Source organism: Thermobia domestica, chromosome 15, assembly GCF_964235325.1.
Source record: "Thermobia domestica chromosome 15, izTheDome1.hap1.1, whole genome shotgun sequence".
Classification (NCBI taxonomy): domain Eukaryota; kingdom Metazoa; phylum Arthropoda; class Insecta; order Zygentoma; family Lepismatidae; genus Thermobia; species Thermobia domestica.
The window spans coordinates 33,977,993-33,992,610 of NC_137468.1; the positions used below are offsets into that span (position 1 = coordinate 33,977,993).

The 14,618-nt window shown below is 34.6% G+C and overlaps 1 protein-coding gene across 1 annotated transcript in view; it reads left to right on the plus strand.

Moving 5' to 3' along the window:
* The first annotated feature begins 2,844 nt into the window (after positions 1–2,844).
* GlcAT-P (Glucuronyltransferase P) overlaps positions 2,845–14,618 on the plus strand; it is a 261,409-nt gene continuing 249,635 nt past the window's right edge. Inside the window, exon 1 of the mRNA XM_081739556.1 lies at positions 2,845–2,970. The gene's annotated coding sequence lies outside the window, so the exon portion shown is untranslated. The remainder of the gene's footprint in view (positions 2,971–14,618) is intronic.

A 14,618-nucleotide genomic window follows, 5' to 3' on the forward strand; every position in this document is an offset into this window, starting at 1 on the left:
GATTGGAAATGTATAGAACAACTTGACCTGAATATCCAATATAGTACTCCGCATGACTAGTACATTAAGAATACATGCACCAATTATAATCTATATCAATGTAATAAACCCAAAAATGATTATTTCACTGTAAATATCCGTTGTATATTAGTGAATCTCACTATCATACCGTAGAGTGATCGTAAGACAGTATGATATACGTGCCCCTCATATCTTAAAAACAAACTCTTAGTCCTGGCAGCACCATTTTGCCAGGACCGTGACGTGTGAGTTACATGACTCTCACACACAGCCAAAATCTAAAGCCAAGCTCCGGCAAACAATATCCAGTCGGAGCCGCCTTCTCTCTCATTACTCGAGCCTTGTCTTTGCGAGAGGGCTTAAACCCTGAAGGGTGACCAATCGGGTTTATATAGCTACAAAGAAATAGCTGTTCGGATTGAGTAAATGAGCTCAAATTACCACCACGATTAGTTATCACCTAATTAGTAACTCAAAATCTATTGAACGTTTTTGTACCGTGTGACCTATCAAACAACTCGTCTAGATGAGCAGTTGACGAATATATAATGAACGTACTGATCTGACAACGTATATAGTTGAAATTGAGGAAAATATAGAAATTGAAATAGGTACTTACATCGAATGTGTCACTTCTAGCCATAACAATGAGTCACATTATTTGATACCAAATTACTTACTGTTGACTAGATATTATGGATAATGCTTTTCTCAACTTTATAGGTCCACTAATATAGAATATTTATAGTGAAATAATCATGTTTTTTGGTTTTATTAATTAATATAGGATATGATTGAGTAGTCCATATTATATTCTTAATCTACTAGCCATGCAGATCACTGATATATAGGACATAGAGGTCAAAGTTGTTCTATGCATTCCAGTGCTGAAGGAGTGAGGTCACTTCTAGGCAAGGAATTGAAACTTATTTTGGAACTTACTTGACAAACTCTTTCAGGAAATGTATAGGTTATCCCCAGATTCGAGGTTGAACTTTGAAGTCATCCCTGGTGAGACATCAAAGAATTTCTATGTTGACTCTTTCTTTTGAGGAATTTCTTAATGAATAAACATACAGATTGTCCTCTGTCCGCATTCCTAAAGATCATGTTATATGACACCAATCTACACATACTGTGTTTCATCAGCATGTCTTCAATTCATTGAACTAGGAACTCAATGGCCGATGCTTTGAAACAAAAATACAAGACACGTCGCCTGAGAGATAGTTGACCGACGGCGATGCGTAGACAGATACTCTCCGCGACACTGACCGCTTCAACCTCCAGAATACATTCATACATAAATGTAAGATACTGTCATCACAAGACTTTATCAAGAATCTGAATTACTCGAAGCAGGCCCGTATCCACGAGGGTCTAGAGAGGGCCGGACCCCCCTAAATTTTTACTGTCCCCCATAAAACTTTCACGGCTTGCAAATAAACTATAATATGGTTGGATCGATTCGCTCCTAACTTCTACTACCCCCCCCCCTACATTTTTGGGCTGGATACGGGCCTGACTCGAAGGTTTCTCCACAGAAAAAAAAATAGAAATATTCGAGAGCAAACAGGGACCGATTGGTTTGAGGAGTCGTCTACATATTTGAACGCTGCTTCAGTCCAAATCTCAATATTAATTGCTGTTTAAACAACATTTATGAATAGATTTTTTTAAAAAATATCTTTGATTGTGTCTAACTCAGGAACTAAAGTTCTGCACACTACAATATCTTACAAGTTTGTACAACAGTTCAAGATCTCTCACCATGTCAAGTTCGATCCAGATTGGATGACTTCGGTTGAACTTGTACAGTCAGCGACAAAAGTTCTTTGATGAAATTACTTTCGTAAATAACTTCAGAATTGAAGGACAATTTGAGTACCTACAATTTTCAGTACTTTTTTAAAATGCAATTTTCTGTTCGTTCCAGCTATACCACCGTTGTACGTTCCAACTAGGGATGCGCACGAGACGAGTCGAGACAGGATTTTCCTGACAAAATTAGAATCGAGACACGGCTCTTCCAATAGAGAAATATACATTTTTCGAGTCGAGACATCACTTTTACAGCACATTTTCGAGACGAGACAGCCACAAATCTTATCTCGTGCGCATCCCTAGTTCCAACCATATCATCATTATTTCTAAAATAAATTTTACCAAACGAAAAAAAAAAAAAACTTTTGCCGCTGACTGTACAATATATCGTGTCCATGTCATTAACCTTTCTTTTAATTGATGGAGGGAACTCAAATGAATGATGAAAAAGGAACTAACGAAACAATGTGTAACACTTGAAAAACTGTGTTAAAAACGTTGTATTTATAATATGTCCATTTATTCTCCCACTTCATAACCACCATTGTGTAGCCTGTTACAGAGACATATTAAGCAACACTCACCCTTTTAATAACCCATTACCTTGAAATTGTTACAAAAAGTGGAAATTGCACCCTGTATCTCTAGTAAATTGGTTACATCATATTTATAACATCAGTTATGAATTAATAAATTATACGATACACTAAAATGACTATGACGTGGGGAGGGAGGTCAATGATATATGTATATCGCTTCATACAACATTTTTAAGGTATATATAGCTCTTTCTGATACGTTATTATGCCTGTTAAATCTCCGACCGGAATAGTCCATTAACTTCGCTTTTAATGTTGTAACACTATAACTCATTGTGAAAAGGGATTTTTTTTTTTTTTTAAACTGAAGCTCCTCTGATTTATAGGTTGTGTTAATATTTCTTTATTTCTTTTATCTTGGTTTAATCTTCTAATTTTTTTTCCCTGTATATATTTTCATTTTAGATGTAGAGTATGCTTCCGCTAATGTGATCATGAGATACAAGTCCAAAGGCCCGACAGAAATTCTTCTAGAATGTCAGAACTACCTTTCTCCTGAATGCGGTAGTCTCAAGATATTGAGCTGGTAAGTACCTTTTACTTTGAAAGATTTTTTTATATTTATAAGAACAAAAACGTATTATTTATTTCTAGATATGGAAATAATATATACACATTCATTTTTTTTATGTGTTGTTTAAGAAACGGAAAGAAAGAAAAGACAGGAGCTTTAAAGAAATGACTGAAATTCTACTGTTTCAGTATTGCGTGCCGCACAACCATTAAATTTCACTAAACAATACCGTAGCAAGATGCACGATAGCTTGCGACATGACACGCAACAACCAGACGAAATAATCGATCTCTTGCACTTTTATTAAGGATATGAGGAATGTCAGGAACTTTTTATATTTTTTTTTCTTTTTAACTTTTTTTTTTGAAAGTTATGTGAGAATAAACACCTCCTTTCCTATAACGCTTGTCTTTCGTAATTATTGGAACGTAAGTTTTAACAATGTTTTTTCTTCCTGAGATGTAGAAACTCTAAAGACGCCATTATCCATCCAAAGGCGATAAAAGAAATTAAGAAAGTAATTGAGAATTGTTATATGAGTTCAATAGTAGTTTTTTTTAAAAAAAAAAATCAAAATAACATATTCATGAGTATTCTGCCATTATTGGCAGGTCACTTGCTGTAACTGAGAAGCTTCCATGCTCCACGGTCTTCCACTAACCTCTTCGTTTTCACGTAGGATTTTTCTTTTTTTTGATATCGTGTCCATCAATTGTAGTCTCCTTCGCCCCTCTCTTCCTTTCCTGCCGCCATACCCTCTAGCACGTGCCTCTTAATCAGCGTTGCCAGATCTAGCATAATGATGCTAGGTCTAGCATAATTTGCATGTCTTTAGCATCTAGCATCTTGCTTTTAGCATCCTGCCAAGTGATGAAAATTTTCCGGAAAATTTTCCGATTCATAAAAACATACATACTCCACTTATTCCTACATCGTTGTTTAGCCGTGATGTGAGTTGGTAAATTTTCTTCTATATTTTTCCAGAAAATTTTCCGTTCTTAACAAATATCAGTGATCAAGTAACAATTCCTCACTATTCATAAAATTGGTTGAATTCATGTATAGGAATGTTAAAAAGTGAAAGATCGTTTAAAGAATCTGAAAATTTCCATAGCTCAGACAATTTTCAGTACTATGTAGGAACAAGTGAAACACGTTTTCATCAATCGAAATATTTTCTGCCTTGTATGGAAAAATTGAAGAACTTTTTATGAGTCGGAAGCAAAAAGTAAATTATAATTTTCAAATTAGCTTTCGGGAACCGGAAAAGTTTCTAATATTTCAACATTTTGTGAATCGGAAAGTTTTATTGCTCTGTAGAAACAAGTGAAAGGAATTTTCATGAATCGGAAAATTTTCATCACGATGTAGAAACAAGTGAAAAAACTTTTCATAATCCGGACAATTTTGGATATTATGTATAGTGATGTTTGGTGGAAAATTTTTTTACTATATTTAACTGCACATTCAACTATAAAATTCAATTTCTGTAGAGGAAAGTTAGACAGCAACAAATTGTCATTTTCCAATTAGCTTTCGGAAACCAGAAAATTTTCTAATAGTTCAAGTTGGGAAGTAAAAATATACAGTGTTTTTTTTTTCTATCTCTCTCTCTGTCTCTCTGTGTGTGTGTGTGTTTGTGTTTGTGTGTAAAGTGCAGGGAACATACATCGAGTTCGTAGAGAACAAATATTCCATTCCAATATTTAAAATGCAACAAGAAATTGAAAAGAAACCTTTGTGAATTTGTAAATTTCAGAAACAGAAAATTCCACTATTTCTTCATATGTAGGCCTGCCTATGTAGTGAAATAACTACATAGAAGTTCCTTATGAAGATTATTTTTGTAACATAAAATAAGAAAAAAATGATTTTATTATGTTTAATACTCGTAAATCATAATTTCAATATTGGAATTTTGTATAATCAACATCTTAGAGCAGATATTTGTTTTATAAAACTACCATTATTAAGTATAAAAAGGTATTAGAAATAATGACGATTCCATAGAACAAGTACAAACAAACACACATACCCCCCCCCCATATATATATATATATATATATATATATATATATATATATATATATATATATATATATATATATATATATATATATATATATATATAAGAAATATGTTTTTTATTTTGTAAATTAAAATGAAACTACTTGTTGCTTTTAGAACGCAGCGCTAATGGTGCAGCTTTTTATGTTTCTTTTATTATTTTATTGGAAGAACAACTACACAAATTGGCTTCCTTATTAGTTAGTCTCTTTCTTTTCTGAATGAATATATGAATAAATAAATATTTATTTCCAGAGAATGGTCAGTATTTGCTTTCATGAGTTACTTAAACTCGAATTTTGGGTAGTCAAAAATTTACAGTAGGCACTTTATATTATATCTACTTATTTATGCAATATGTAAATGTTGCAGTATGTAAATCTATAAAAGTAGTAAAGCTATGAGAAAACCGTCTTATGCGTATTAAATTGATGAAATCTAATATTGTAAGATCAAAGGTAAATTCTAAGGGAAGAACGCATTGAAGTTTTTCAAACATTCTTGAAATGAAGAATCGTTAGATTTTCACTTCATGAAACTTTTTAAGACAATATTTATTACCAATAAATTTTACGGCTAAACAACGATGTAGAAATAAGGGGAGTATGTTTTTATGAATCGGAAAATATTCACGACTTTTAATTAATTGAAATTTTAAATAATAAAATGGGATATTTGTACTCTACGAATTCGATGTATGTTCTCTGCACTTTGCATACATACATACATATATACACACACACACACACACAGAGAGAGAGAGAGAGAGAGAAAGAGATGAGTTGAGTTGAGTTGATCTTGAGTTTAACGTCCCTTTAAGCAGCGAGACTATATAAGACGGGACCAACTGATTAACGTGGAATCCGAACTACATGAGCTCCCGCTGGGAATGGAAGCCAGGTCTTCCATGCCAAAGGCGCGTATGCTAACCGCTTAGCAACGAAGGAGCTCGCAGAGGAAGGAAGAGAGAGATAGAAACACTGTGTAGACTGAAAATTTCAGTTCCCACTTAAAATATTAGAAACTTTTCCGGTTCCCGAAAGCTAATTGGAAAATTATAATTTGATGCTGACTAACTTTCCTCTACATAAATTCAATTTTGTAGCTCTATGTGCAGTTAAATATAGTGGAAAATTTTCGACCTAACATCACTATACATAATATCCAAAATTGCCCGGATTATGAAAAGTTTTTTTCCACTTGTTTCTACATCGTGATGAAAATTTTCCGATCTATGAAAATTCCTTTCACTTGTTTCTACAGAGCAATGAAACTTTCCGATTCACATAAAGTTGTTTTACTTTTTGCTTCAAAGTGATGAAAATTTTCCGACTCATGAAGAGTTCTTCAATTTTTCCATATAAGACAGAAAATATTTCGATTCATGAAAAATTGTTTCACTTGTTCCTACACAGTACTGAACATTGTCTGAGCTATGAAAATTTTCAGATTCTTTAAAAACGATCTTTCACTTTTTAACATTTCTATACATGAATTCAACCAATTTTATGATTGCTGAGGAATTGTTACTTGATTACTGATATTTTTTTAGAACGGAAAATTTTCCACCTCACATCACTAATCTTGCCCAAATCTAGCATAATTTCAGCAAGTTTATCAAAAAACCGTAAAACCTGGAGATGAGAAAGAAGTTGGTCGTGGGAAGAAAAAGAACGGCAGAAAAGTATCCTCTCCCATTGATTCATACAGTCGGTAAACCATACAGCCAGTCTTATTTTCCGAAGTAGGTTAGAAACGGCTATGGGGGGCCATTCTCCCCCAACTTTTTGACAACTTCACTGTCTTTATTTCTGACTTCATGACCATCTTTATTCCTGAAATGAAAGGTCCGAGACCGACCAAAAATTTGCCCCCCAGCAGACAATCCCCAACTCCGCTTATGCTGCGAGGTAATTTTCTTTCAAAATATGTAAAGAAACACTTTGCATTCATTTACACGATATATACGCCATTGAGTCTGGCAACGATTGCACTAGTTTAGTTGAGTTAAAGCTTTGGTGCGTGAAGTATTGAGTTGTATCCAGACATTCTTACGCTCTGCGTATTTTAAGTTACGTTATCGTATCTCAGTTTCGTTTTTTTTTTCTTTTAAAACTCCTGAATTAGTAATTATGAGGATCTAGCATAATTTGACCAAATCTAGCATAATTTCGATCAGGTTTTGGAATAATTCCGAGCTGTGAGTCTGGCAACGCTGCTCTTGATACAGTTTCTTTTTAGCCAATATCCCAACCAGTTTCTCTTCCTTCTTTTAATAATATTAAAACTTGTCTTTTCTCCGCCACCATTTCTAACAGCCCCTTATTCGTGTTCTTCTCCGAAGAACAATAACGAAATTTCTCGTGTTTCAACAATAATCCGGAAAGAATATTTAAGATGCACTTTGAAGAAAGTTATATTGATGCGGATACCTGCATCCGCGAGACCTCTATCCGTATGGACGATTCAAGTAATCTATTACTTCCAATATCCGAAGTGCAAGAAGCTACCGCCAAAGACAAATGTTGGAGGCAGTGGAAAAAAAATTAAAGGAGTTTTTATCGTTTAAAACTGTATTTTACTTTTCAAATATGAAATTCTCGACAGTAACAAAATAATCATAACTTTTAACAAGATTATTCTAAATTAAATTATCAATGTGATTAGCGTTTAACGAGCTGTCCAAAGATGAAATGTATACCAATCGACAGGGACGTATGCAGGGGATGAGTCGTGAGGTCCAGACAGTCCTTCCCCTCGGAAATCCCGACATTTAGTCTAATTTTAGGGATAATTTTACAAATTTTAAAATAATTTATCCTCATACTGAATTTAGACCCCTTCTTCCCAAAATAATTCCTCCGTACGTCCCTACCAATCAGAAGCTTTTATTGAGATAAACATGCTGACATAAGTGTGTGTAAAAGCAAATGCCTTGTTGTCCAGAAAATGGAGGAACACTAATTTTTTTTGTAAACTCAAAAATTGCTGTTGTGTAACCATGCTCCTTAATGAAGTAAAAATAAGGTACACTGACACTGATACATACTAATACGGAGTAATGCTGATACTGAGGTATACTGATACTGGAGGTATATTGATACTAAGTTATATTGGAGGTACATTGATACTGGGTTATACTGATACTGAGGTATACTGATACTGGAGGTATATTGATACTGAGTTATACTGATACTGAGGTTACTGATACTGGAAGTATATTGATACTAAGTTATATTGGAGGTACATTGATACTGGGTTATACTGATACTGAGGTATACTGATACTGGAGGTATATTGATACTGAGTTATACTGATACTGAGGTATACTGATACTGGAAGTATATTGATACTAAGTTATATTGGAGGTACATTGATACTGGGTTATACTGATACTGAGGTATACTGATACTGGAGGTATATTGATACTGAGTTATACTGATACCAGGGTATGTTGATACTGAGGTATACTGGTAGTGGAAGTATATTGATACTAAATTATATTGGAGGTACATTGATACTGGGTTATACTGATACTGAGGTATACTGATACTAGAGGTATATTGATACTGAGTTATACTGATAGCAGGGTATGTTAATACTGAGGTATACTGGTACTGGAAGTATATTGATACTAAATTATATTGGAGGTACATTGATACTGGGTTATAATGATACTGGAGGTATATTGATACTCCTTAAATTTGGTACCTCTTTAAAGGCTGTATTGGAGAATTATATATTCACAGATTAATTTTTCTTTTCGTACCATTCATTTTGAATTGGCCTGGACATAAGAAAATGTTTCTTATGTATCATTTCAAAACCAACCAATACTGTTAAACAATGCTTAATGTATTTTCATTATTTTGTTACGTGTAGTGAAATGACATACTACGTAGTGAAGCCTAGGTTGGCTATCCTGACCTGGAACCGAACTCATATTCCCTCCTGGCGCTATCTTCCTTTGTTGATATTTCAGTGTTCATGTCAAAAAACAGAATGCACAGACTCACAAAGGCATTTTTTTATTTCTCCTTTTTTTTATCATCCATTAAATAAATAGCCTGATATGGAGAGGCTGTAATGCAAAGCGTACGTTATCAATTCGTCCCTCGGAACAGGCAGCCATAACAGTTAATGGCATTCCATTCGCGACGGATAATGGATTGACTAACACTATTAAACTATACAGCGATAACAGCGCAATTTCAATAATCGCGTTGCTGTAATTGGAAGCTAAAAGTGCCGAACACTGTCACAAGAGCTTTCGGAAAGTAACGTTACTTGGGGTTTTATGGAACATTTTTTTTTATTTCTTTCGTTCTCTCTTCTTTATGTATACAGAGGACTATAGGGGAGCGTTTCTCAAACTTTATGCAGGAGGGAACACTTGTTCTGCGGGTCGCCGTACTCTTGTGTTTTTCGAGAGCAATTCCATAATTTAAAAAAATGTTTTGATTATATGTCTGTCCGGTTATATTTCAACAATAATAAATCCTTTTAATTTTAGATTTGTATTTATAGAAAAAAGTAACATATTAGTTTAAAAAAAATAATTCAAGGCTTTGAAGAATATCGTATTATAATGCATTTATATACGCTTTTAGAACTTAAACAATACTAACAGAATACACGTTCTTCGCACAGGAGAATACGTTTTATTTTGGACAAAAAGGGGTGAATTTGGATTTAAAGAGCATCGGAAGTGTCACTGTTCGTCTCAGCGACTCAGAAAACTGAATTCTGCACTAATATCGGTTATTTCCGATCATTTTTAAATATCTTCCCTCCCCTTCATCTAAGTGGCACCACCAAAGTGAAATGATAAAAATCATTCCTATCATCTATTTTGACTCCGAAAATTAACGAAAATCTGGAATTTTGGATCTTTGATTTTCGTTAATTTTTCGGATCAAAATTGAATTTTCGGGAAAATGGCATATTCATTGTTCGTGTATGTCATGTATAAATACAAATCAAATGACACCCATTTTGTCACAGTCGGTCAGTGGCCCGCATTACCCAAATGGTCTCAGTTTTTGGCCCCTAATTTGACCTTGAAGCGGTTGGTTCCAGAAATCAAAAGTGGTGCCATTGGACGCAGCTCATCGAAATCTACATTTTGAATGCAAAAAAGTTGAAAAAATACGGGTCCATGGTAACATGCTTTTAACCGTTTTCTGCGTCTTTGGACTGTCCGTCTGTGGTGCAAACATTTTGTGTGTGTGTAAAATTTTGATGTTTGAATACCTCTTTCTGAATCACTTTTTCTTTCAAAATATACTAAATTGTACCAGACACTTGATATAAGGCGAGACATTTAACGATTCGTTTCGTCTCGTATCAAGTCGAGACGAGATGAGATGACGGCACTCGATACATATGTATCTAGTCTTGTGTAAATCCCTAACCTGCATAACATAAAACTTTGTGAAAAACAATTCATTTTCATTTTTTTTCTCTTTCTAAAACTTCTTCATTACCTGCTGTACAGAAGTTCTAGATGACGTTTCATTAACATTTTATGACTTCTTACAAACTACAAACATTACTGTTAATTAGTTCATTTCCCGGAGTTAACGTATCGCTTTCTGTACTTATATCATCGAAGATACATCTCGTGCATTGTGGCAGCCGTTCGTGAAATTTCAAATTTACGTTTTTCGCTGATTACTTGCACGTATAGCGAACAGCTGCAACACAGTGTAGATATTCAAGAGTTGATGTGTTTCTTTTTTCTTTTTTTTTCTTTCCATGTATCGCACGACAAGATTGTATTTGGAACAGTTTTATTACAACCAAGCGAAGAACGAACATGTTGTAGCTTAAATTGAAACTGACGAGCTATATCAGTAACTGCATTCTAACACGAATCACAAACAACTTTATATGTTACAATTCAACAAGACTTGCAAATCATTTATGTACGAGGAATAATCAAAAAGTTAGTGACTTGAAATTGGCCTGAAAGCTTCAATTTAAAGTCTCCGATTATTATACTCTGTAGGCAAAAGGAGACGGACCATGAAATAAAGTGTATAGTTATGAAAGGAACTAGTGTCATGGAAATGTGGGAAAACCTCGGGGAAACCCACGTTCATAGAGCTCCTTCGTGGCTAAGCAGTTAGCGTACACGCCGTTGGCGTGGGATGCACGGGTTCGATTCCCGGCGGGAGCTCATGCCGTTCGGATTCCACGTTAATCAGTAGGTCCACGTATCATATACCCTCGCTGCTGAACGGGACGTTAAACTCAAAATCAACTCAACTCAAACCCACGTTCACGATGCTGTCTTCCACAAATTCAAATGGACTAGGATCGAACCAGAGATTCTTACCACCAGAGATGAGGCCTCTACAACTGAACAGAGATGGAGTGGGTCAAATAGGTCAAGATTTTTGAGTGGGTCGTGGGTCAAGAGGATGTGACTCACTGCGACCCACCACCTAACGTGACCCACTGACCCATTCTGACAAACCGACTCACTCTGACCTACCGATCCACTGTAGACAGCGTCTTCTGAACACTGGTGAATTTGTCCAGGTTGTACTTTCAAAACCTCCATTTTTATACCTTTTTCATTTGTGTCTGTTTACTTACCTGAGATGAGTGTACACTAAGTGAAAAAAAAACTTCAGGTTCTTTTGAATATTGATATTTGTAATTGTAATAATAGAACTTACTACTTGGCTTTCGCGACACATAGCCTCTGAGTTTTTAGACTAGCGAACCCCCCTGGAAAAAATATTTTTGAATCATCTGTAATATATGAATTTTTATATAAAAAAAATTGAATGTAACTATGTGTGCCTGATCATCACGGCCTAATTGCAAAATCAAATGAAATGACTTATATATATATATATATATATATATATATATATATATATATATATATATATATATATATATATATATATATATATATATAATCAATTATAATAAAAACGATCAATTATTGTTAGGAAACGAACGACACATTTTGATGACAATGTTTTTCTTGATATTCTCAAAAACTACGCATAAGAATTAACCTTCAAATATCTCATTTTGTTCACCTTCATGTGATCTATCAGTCGATATATATATATCTTTGTACAATATTATAAACTAGCACAATATCCGCTCTTCCCACCGAGAGAATATGTTTTATTTTCGACGTAAAGAACTAGTGAGGGCTGAATTTGGATTTAAACGGCATCAGAAGTGTCACTGTTCATCTCAGCGACCCTGAAGAGTATGGATTCAACGCTAATATCGGACATTTTCGATCATTGTTTTAGTATCTCCTTCCTTCCTCTCTCCTACGTTGTACCGTGAAAGTGAAATTAAAACATCACTCCCAGGCTCGAACCTCATCTATGTTGAAAATTTGATAGGGATCGGTCGGGTGGTTGAAGAGGTATGAAATCACAAAGACAATCACTTTCATTTATCTATCTATATCTATATCTATATCGATCAATCAATCTATCTGTCTATCTATATACGAGGGTCATTGCAAAAGTCATGGCAACTATTTTTCTTCTCGAAAATGGTAACGAATTAAAAAAAAAAATCCGATATATGGAAATGGAAGGTTGGTTCATATGTAAACATTATATGTAGAGAGATGGATGAACACACACACCACCATAAAGATATAGCACGAGAAAAAATATGATTTTTTTTTCATCGTTTCAAAAGTGTTTTACTATCACTTGCAACAGTACAGAATAGTACCTTACAAACTACGTGCATTCCATGCCATCAGGAGTCTCCCCTAGAAGGCAGGGATTCTAAAATGTCAGAGGTACGTGTTCCTACCCTGTACTATTGTGTACTGTTGCAATTGAGAGTAAACAACGTTTGAAACGACAAATTTTTTCGTCTTTTTTTTTCTCGTGCTATATGATGGTGTGTATGTTTATCCATCTCCCTACATGTAATGCTTACATATGAATTAACCTTCCATTTGCATATTTCAGAATTTTTTTATTATCGTTATTTTATTACGATTTTTATTATCGTTACCATTTTCGAGAAGAAAGTAGTTTGCCATGACTTTTGCAATGACCCTCGTATATATATATATATATATATATATATATATATATATATATATATATATATATATATATATATATATATATATATATATATATCAAAAATTACATTTCCTGTATAACGTATTCTTTGAACACACATAAATATTATGGTTGATGAACTAACTCAATAATAATCGTAATTATGATGTTAACTGCCTCCCTCTGCTAGATGTCTCGTCACTTTGGAATGGATAAACACGCAGCAGGGAGCCGTCACGTGTTAACTTCTTTTACACTACAGATAGAACAATCCGTGTTTACTAAACGTATTAGTCAAACATTCCGTATTTACTGAGTTTATAGGTGCTATCAGCACTGCTTACAACAAGTTGTATATTTAAATTTCTATTGTTATTTGTTACAGTCTGAGTACGGAGTATATAAGCTGTAACTATAGTAGGGGAAGACGCACGCTAGGATACGTGTAAGAGAAAGAATTTGATTAAACACAGTACTATTACTTAACACACTAACAGAATCGTTTTATGCCTGTGACACATTACAATCAAACTAATTCATTCCTTGATGTTAACCACGTCAATTCTCTTCTATTTCCTCTATTGCTTTTTTTAAAATTTCCTTCCTTCCTTCTCTAATCCAGGTTGTTTCCGTCGAACCTTTCGTGATTTCCTTGAGTTGTATAATTTCTTTAGAATACTCGGTTGCACCTTCTTTCAACTTCAAGTTGTTGCTTGTAATCTAAATTACCTTCCCTAGTTCATATTCCTTCATCATATTCTCAATATTTTCTTTCCCAATTCTTAAGTTTCCTGTTTTCTCCTCCTAGGCTGTCATTTCCGACTTTATCTCTGACCAATTGACACAGAATTATTTGGACGTTTGCCAAAGTCGAAGCACAAACGTTATATTAGCGTATGTCTCACTACTACAGCGTACATTTTCTTCATAAACTGGGGGCCGCGGTGGCTCAGTGGTAGAGCGTTCACCTTTGGTGCATGGGGTCCCGGGTTCAAACCCTGCTCCCGCCAAGTGAACTTTGTGGTGGACAAACACCGTGTGCGTGGGTTTTCTCGGGGTTCTCCCGTTTCCTCCCACTTTCTTCATTCCACCATTTCATTCATTTCTCATAATCACCGTCTCTTTTAGCTTAACCGGCATAACCGTGGGACGTAAAACTTAAAGATTTAATTTCATTTTCATTTTCTTTATAAACTGGCTTAAAAGAACAATGTTCCATTCCAAATTCGTTCAGGTTGAGTCATAGTGTCATACAACTCTTCTGCCACATTTAAGCATTTTAAGAAGTATACTAGCTGAACCTGCGCTGTGTAGTCAGCGCATCGTTCTGTTATGACCATGTATCTCCTTCCAACTGTGCATGCCTCCTTACTCACACAAGTAAAGGATAGGAGACCCACAAAGGAAGTGAATTTCTATGTATAGATGTTGGAGTGAGTTTGTAGCAAATTTGTAGAAGTAACACGATATCAAGTGGAATTTTTTTTTTTCTAATAAATTCATAGCCGTCCGAGTACGCCTCAT